This window comes from Lycium ferocissimum, unplaced genomic scaffold, assembly GCF_029784015.1.
Source record: "Lycium ferocissimum isolate CSIRO_LF1 unplaced genomic scaffold, AGI_CSIRO_Lferr_CH_V1 ctg23793, whole genome shotgun sequence".
NCBI lineage: Eukaryota > Viridiplantae > Streptophyta > Magnoliopsida > Solanales > Solanaceae > Lycium > Lycium ferocissimum.
In genome coordinates, this window is record NW_026721211.1 from 1898 (window position 1) to 8429 (window position 6532).

The 6532-nt window shown below is 38.2% G+C and overlaps 1 pseudogene; it reads right to left on the bottom strand.

Annotated features, from left to right (window-relative positions):
• Positions 1-822: 822 nt before the first annotated feature.
• LOC132043390 (hexosyltransferase GAUT11-like) lies at positions 823-2735 on the bottom strand (annotated as a pseudogene).
• Positions 2736-6532: the final 3797 nt, after the last annotated feature.

A 6532-nucleotide genomic window follows, 5' to 3' on the forward strand; every position in this document is an offset into this window, starting at 1 on the left:
GAATCAAGAATTTTTTGGCTTGCTTTTGTTGTTATTTCCTTAACGAAAAATAAGAGTTCTACTTGCCAATGAAGACACTGAAGTAGTGTAGGGTCAAATGCAATCCTAGTTGCTTCTTTCCACTTTCGGGGTTCTGCAAATTCGGCTAAAATTATCTGCAATCGAGATGATTTTGGGATGATAATCTGGAAAAAATAATAGCAGTTTCTTTTATCTCGCTAATACTTTAACATGTTACAAGATATGCCTCAAATTTTCAAAACTATTTTCTAGTCCTGAGCTTGTAAATAAAACAGTCGAAGACATCTACACTTGATCCCCCATATCAGAGGTAAATTCATAATTTTAGATTACACTTACTATTCGGACACCGGTACAAAGAATGCTCTAGAAAGAACCAACTAGTCATCTGGATGCATAATATATTTTTTTTTAGAAAGATCTGGATGCATAATATTGAGCTATAAAAAACCTTAAAATATGTCACAGAGTTTATGTTCATAACTAATGCTATTGGATTCATGTGTTGAACGACGAACAAAACAATAAAGGGGCAACTAGACATGATCAGATTAGCTGAAAGTCATAATGAAAAATTGCTAGGAACATTTGTTCAATCATATGTGAAGACAGAGAAGAAATCTCAACCAAAGAAAAATTTCTCTAAACCCCGGGGCTTGATGCTGAAGGTAACAATAATTTTCCTCTTTCATGGTAATAAAACTGAAAGAAGACTCCTTTCAAGGTCAAAAATTTTTTACTTTCCACTCTCAATGATGTAAAAATACAATTGTATTACTTTATGAATGAAAACATAGCAATTCAATGTGTGGCGCAATCCCAGTATGGGTGAGTCTGATTTACATACCATTCCCACAAAGGGCTATACCTGGTAATGCCCAACTTAAGCCATGGTTTCATATTCCCATTGAAGTGAATTACCGCTGCCTCTCTATAGCGATTGTCAACATAACGTCTAACCTAATCCTAACACATGCCATCTCTATCAAGCGGCTCTGTCAATCCATAAAAAACTAACAGTCCCGGTGGAAGGGTACCCCGCTTCCAAAGTGTCCTATCAGCATTTTGTTCTAGCCAGTAATGATATCGTGAAGTAACATTTCTTTCCTCCATGCCATCAGATCAAAAACATTCATGCCAAATGCCCACCCCCACGCCTGGGGATCAAACCTCGAGCTTATGAGTGGATCTGAGAAATTGAGATACTCGTAATAACGATGAAAAGCTTCAAGACAAGTTTCCACTGCTCCGTTCAATTTCCTGCAAATTCAACGAAAAAAAAGGTGTCAGATCTTTCTGAACGACCACGTCATCATCAAGAAAGACTATCTTCTCTAACTGGGGATAGATCTCAGGTACGTAAAACGAAGGTGATTTAACAAGGAGATATACTTTGGGTTCCGGAACTTTGGCCCAAAACTTATGTCCTCAGACCCGTCAAAGTAATAATTCCTGGAGTCCTTCTCTCAGCTGCTTTAAAGCTGGAGAATAAGATAATTCAACCAAGTCAAGTCTTGATATTCTGTATTTCTCTGTGAACTTTTGAAGTCGTTTTTAGGAACCAAGCCTGCATCATTCCATATGTATCGCATCTGTTACAATATGGAAAACAAACTTTTAGGGTGATCCTTGGACACATTGGGAATGACTGCTGAAACTGCCAACAGATTATCTGAAAATATGCAAAATATTCAAAAATTGTCCACTACTCGAGGGGAGTTTTTCCTTTCATCAGCAAAATCCTGCAGTGACTTCTTCGCAAGCCAGTCAGCCATGAGCTTGATTTCTAGGCAATGCAGGTTCTTGGGAAGGGACTCAGCTGTTAACTGTCCAAACACCATACTTTGGACAGATGCGGCATTTGCACGCTCTTCTAAACTTGAATGTGTGATTTCATTGTCATCATAGTGGTTGCAATATCATAATGCGCATCTTGTGCCTTGAAGATAAGAGAAGACAGACTTTGTATTATTGGTTCTGCTTCATTCACAGAAATCGGCTCTTCCTTCATTGCAGCCTTTGGGTAAAAATTGACAACTTCTTATTTTTGAACTTAGCTCCCAAGCAAGATGAAGATTGTTGTGCTCTTTAGCTATAAGAAAAAGCTTTCCTAAAGTCATCTGCTCTGCTAACTGTCTGGCATATGAATTAGCACTTGAAATTTTTTGCGTAAGATTTGGCTCACGCCAACCTCTTCATTCCTGGACTCTCTTTCCTTTAAGAGAGAGAGAAAGTGGTAAACCATTTATTATCAAGTTCTTAAATGGTAAAAACTAAACTATTTTCATGAGTCTTCAATTGTAGTATAACAGGATTAAATTATAGGTATAATATATGACTGTCGGCGGGTAGATACATCTCTTTTTTTTTTTTTTTTTTTTTTTTTGGATAAGTCGCTATTGAATAAACACATCTTAATATCACGTTTGTAACATCGCTAAAAAAAAGTCCAATTCAACTCTACGACTATGCAGACTATTTATCTATCTTTTTTGCTCGTTTTCCCACAAAAGGGTGAGAGTTCGGTCCTTGAGATAAATTGAGTTGCTTTTATATGATTATTTCTAGGTAATGAATAAAATGGATAATCCCAGAGTTTGAAAAGGATTTTAACTTACAAGACCTAGAACCCTGTCAATGTTAAGTGATGTTTTGACTTGAGCACCTAGACACCATCCAGAACAATCTGCATTAACTTGAAACTTATGAGACATCTATACTGATATTTCCCTATGTTAAATCTATTAGATTCAAAGAAAAACACAACTTACCCATAACATGCCCATAAATGTACTAGCCCCTTGCCAATGTACAAAATGAAGATGATGGCAGTGAAAAAGCGGTCTTAGGAAGGGCGAGTCAGAGTAAGATTTGGGCAAGCCGGGAAATTGCAACTCTACCATTGCGGGGGCTTTACCATGTGGTACTAATAAAGAAAAAAAAAAACTTGTGCTGCAATGTAAAGGAAAAGTGATGTTTTTGACAGCTATGAACTAAGAAGCTTAAGAAAAAAAGCTACATCCGCTACTTGCATTTACCCCGACAAGCAACCCAACCCCCAATACCTTTGTGCAATACATTCTCTTCAGAGAATGAATGGAGAATAACGATAATAAAAACAATACCAAACATTCCGTTTCCCAAAAAGAAAAAAAAACCAAAAATTCGAAAAAGGTTTTATGCATCTACCTAAACCACCTTAACTAATCTTTTAAAACATAAACGGTTCATCTCAAATGGTAACCCAAAATGCCTCAAGGAAGCTGGGGGTGACAATTGAAACATGCCTCTGGAGAAGGTCTTCACCTCACTGAAGCCAATTTTCCTAATCGTTTTTCCTTTAGGGTTTTTTTGGGGGTGGCGGGGTATCAAAGCGTAAAGCGCAAAAAGCTCAAAGGTCAGGGGGCTTTAAGGCAAATAAACGTGGGCAATTTAAAAAAAAGGCTCAATGGTTCAAACATACAAATATATATATATATGTTTAGTCCAAGATTAATGATAATAATAACTAAATCAAAATATGGACAAAGTAATTGAAAAAGATCACAAAAAGTGAAATATCAATTATCTAGTGTCACTCTTCAAGAGGGGGCTCTTGAGGAAAAGTATGTCATAGAGACTATGAGACTTCAGTTTAAAAAAAAAGTATGTCATAGAGACTTGATATGACCGAAGCGCACATAAAGCGCGGCAAAGCGCTCACATGTTTTGAGCCTTGCTTGGTTTTAAAGCGTGCCTTAGATAACACTAGGGTAAGGTATCTCAGATTCTTGGGGTTCTTTAATTCGTTTGACTCAGTAAGTTGAAAGAGGGACCAGTTAAATAACCTTTTTTGCAGCAGATGACCTTTGAAACTGCAAACCATTTCCCCCCTACCCCCCCCCCCCCCCCCCCCCCCCAAAGCCTCTTGAAATTTAATTTGGATTGATGTATCTGTATTTGGGTATCTAACTCAAGTTTGCAGATCATATTTGTTAATTACTAATTTACAATATATTCTCTTTCTTTTTTTCCTGAATATTCCCTCCAACTTCTCTATTTTTATCTGTTTATTTTCTTATTCTTTCTCTCTATTTTTCCCTTTTCATAACATGTATTTAAGGATTTAGTACAAACATAACAAAATAAGTTCAAAAGGCATTCACCTTATCTCAAAATTGGTTAAAAAAAAAATTTAATGGGCTTTTGCCTGTAAAATATTGTAGAACCAAGTGTGCAATTTCAAGACCAACATATAACTGAATAATTAGAATAAACTGAATCTTAAAATTTTATATAAGCAAATAAATCATCTATGTTAGGTGTTCCCAGCCGATCTAAAGAGCTTTTTGGCCTCAATAATTTAGAAGATTTGGATATTACAAAATGAGATGCTATTTTGTTCATGAGTGGAAAGCTCTGCCGACCAACATTCCTCTCTCTCTCTCTCTCTCTCCCCAATTTATAGATGCATGTACATCCAAATACATGGGGAAATATAATTTTACATCCTTGACCTGATGAAGTTTTTTACATTTCTTAATGGAGACCAACTGAAATACATCGCGTCGCACGTGGGCATGTATTTATTTTTATATATAGAATCAAGCTTTAGCTGGTAATTTCTCAGATCTAATTTTTTATTTGATGTTGAATAATTTTAAAACTACAAAGAAAAGCTTGAGCTAAAAGTCACTGATTTCCAAATCAACGTTCAAAACATGAACATATTGCCCATAGAACTAATAAAAAATTCAAAGATTTTAATATTGTTTTAGAATGCGCGAAAGGCAAGCTGTATCGAGTACAAATATAACAAAGGCAGGTTGAACACCTACCAGATCATGTAATTTATGTCCTCAGCATACCCCTAACACTGGAATCAAGATAGACAACATCTCTCTGAACAAACTAAATAAGCCCCCTGGCGAAGCCATCAAACAAATAGATAAATCTAACCCATAACACAGCTATTTTTTTCAAAATTTGTTAGGTAATATGAGACGGAACACAAATGAAAAGTATACCAAATTTACAACTTAAGAGCCCAAACACTTAAGTTATAAGCAACAACGGGATCAGAAATAGATCTAAAGACAACAAGTATCACCTGGAAGAACCACAATATGAACAGATTGATGTTAATGCTTTGGAGAACTGTTGCTATCTTCTAAAATACTAAAAATCTACAGCCCTTTTTATCTTAAAGCAAATAAAATTTTGTTATCCATGAGTTCAGTTGAACAATCAATCAACTAAACCTCAATCACGGAGGCGGCTATGACTTCAAATTTAAAACGTGTAACCCCCAAATGGGGATGGGGAGGGTGGTTGTCCGGACCTTATCCCATCTTGGGAGGTAGTGAGGCTTTCCGATAAGAGACTTCTAATTAAACATTGGCAAAACTTATATCCCATGTATAAGATAAAATTATAAAAAAGCTTATTGAACCACGGAAAGCACGGTATCGCCTGATAATCTGAAGCCATCAAACTCCCCTTTCCCACGAAACCTCGCCAAAAAAACCTGCTCTCTCTCTCCTAAAAAACCCCCGGGTTTCTTCCCTCCCCCCCCCCCACCCCCCCCGCCCAACCTCCGGAATTGTCTCTCTGGGTTTGTGGCCCCATCCTCCCCCCCCCTCTTCCCTTCTTCTTTCTCTTTCTCCTTCTTTCTCGGTGTTCCCCCCTCTTTTTTTTGCCCCTTGGGGCCGCGGATGGGTCCCCGGGGGTTTGAGTTTTTCCCCGGGTGAAAGATTCGGGGTGACGATTACCTCCCGCGGAGTTGGTACCTCGGGTGCCTTTTATAATTCCTTGTCTTTTTTCCTTGGGGTAATTTACATTTTGCATTACTTATATGTTTTTGTCAAGTAGTTACCCCCATCTAGTTTTGCAAACTTGTGTTTTAGTATTTATTCTTTGTTTGAGATTTATATTTGCTTTTTCCGGGTTTGGTAGACGATGGTGGACTAGGGCGTTTTTGGACGAGGGGGAAGGTCGGAGGGGTAGGTGGGTTAAAGGGGGTCTCATGCGAGTAGGGTCTTGGAATATTGGGCTTTAGCGGGGAAATCCTGAACTAGTTAAGATTCTTAAAAAAGAAGGATTAAATGGGTTTTGTCCGGGGGATTAAATGGGTGGATCCGGGGAAAGATGTGGATGAGTATAAGTTATGGTTCTCGGGTAGGTCGAGGGATAGGAATGGGGTAGGCATTTTGTAGATAATGACTTAAAAGACTAGGTGGTAGGGGGTTTAAAAGGGTCGGTGATAGGTTGATGATGATTAAGGGGTGGAGGGTTTATTTTGCACTTTTGTCTTCGCGCGTCGCGGGCTTGGGCGAGGAGGGGGGAAAAGCGTTTTTGGGAGGATTTGACGAGATGATGGCCCAAGCTATTCTGGAGGGCATGGCAGTTTGGGGCAAATTTTGAGGGGGGTATGACAATGTGCGGGGGTGGTTTCGGAGGAGGGTTCCTTGTTGGATTTCGCAAAAGCCTTTGGGTTGGTAAATCGAGTTTCCGAAGAAAAAGCGGCCTTTGT